This window comes from Bidens hawaiensis, unplaced genomic scaffold (genome assembly GCF_021521415.1).
Source record: "Bidens hawaiensis isolate Kalapana, Puna unplaced genomic scaffold, B.hawaiensis_p1.1 tig00419391_1, whole genome shotgun sequence".
Classification (NCBI taxonomy): domain Eukaryota; kingdom Viridiplantae; phylum Streptophyta; class Magnoliopsida; order Asterales; family Asteraceae; genus Bidens; species Bidens hawaiensis.
In genome coordinates this window covers 1,774,220-1,775,667 of record NW_027504845.1, presented here as the reverse complement: position 1 = coordinate 1,775,667, position 1,448 = coordinate 1,774,220, and positions in this window count along the sequence as shown.

Here is a 1,448-nt window from a genome sequence, read left to right as displayed (position 1 = left end):
TCGGTTATTGTTTCAAAACTAAAGTTTAAACCGTAAAAATTCGTTTTTGGTTCGTTTAACCCCTTTCTTGGGCCAAGATCCCTTGTATAACCCGTTTTCATCTTTGAAACCTCATTTTCTTGCAAATAAACTCAAGAAACGAAGATGGAAACGTAAATAACTCGACTTTTTACCTCGGTTTTCTTGCTAAAATTCTCGGTTTTTAGTTCATGATGTTGAGAGGAAATGAAGATCTTGCAATGGTGGATAAAAAAAAGAAATGAAGGAATGGGGTGAGACCCCTTGGGTCCGATCGGAAATAAGGAGGGGTGGGGTGGGACCCACCTTTCCATTTCTAGCCACATGTTTGGATTCTCGAAATCCGGATAATGTTTTGGATAATCTGGTTCGGTTTGTTTTTCGGTTAAATGTCTAATTCGGCTTAAAACGAGGCTAAAACGATCGTTTTCGGCTTAAAAAATGAAATTTATTTAAAACCGATTTAAAAACTTTAAAAACTTAAACCATGACATTTATTAACTTAAAACATCATATTATTAATTATTGCGCATCTTTTTCGGCTTGATCGATCGTCTCTTGCTCGGTTTGGTATTAAAGGTTTCGTTTAACGTACCGACGTACCATTAAATCGAAATTCTTTTTCTGTGCCGTACTTTACTTATCCCGAAGCATTAATGCTCCGTAAAATCACTAAATATTATAGATATCGTCTATAATTGAACCCTCGATTCGTTCGGGTTTCAATAACTATCGATCGATTAATCGCATATTCAATACGATGAATTATATATTCACGTACAATCAATACAGTGAACCATGTATTCTCGTATAATTACTATGGTAATTCATGTACCCGACATTAAATATGACGTAACTATTGTCTACCGGTTAGGGTATACCTGGTTTAGTCGGAATCGTTACAGGTAACAAGAATGGTGAAAATCTTTAACAGTAGTGATCATATATATTTGATGGCCTTGGTTAGAAAATATCAACAAAGAGATGGGTTTGTGTTGCTTGTGTCAGCATACACGACAAGAGTGGGAGTGCTCATGATTGACTTCTACCATATGTGTTTTCTTTTTGAAGATATTGTTTATCTTTATTTTATCTTTTCTTTTATTATGGTAAAAATGTTCAAAGTAATTTTACTAAAATCATATTATCATTTTAGTCATGGTCTCTGTTTGTTTGGAGGCAACTTTGAACACACTTTTATTAAACTTGTATGTCATCTTATTTGCCCGACATAATACCTGAAGTTTCATATTAGTTTGATGAAACATATAAAGTTTTAGATTTATTAATTGCATTAAATTTATTTGAAGACTATATGACTTGTTCTATTGTATGTGCATTAAACTCTCGTAGACCTTATACAAGTTTTTAAAAACAAAAATGTCTATATTTTATATTATTTTTGTTTTGGTATATATATATATGGATGG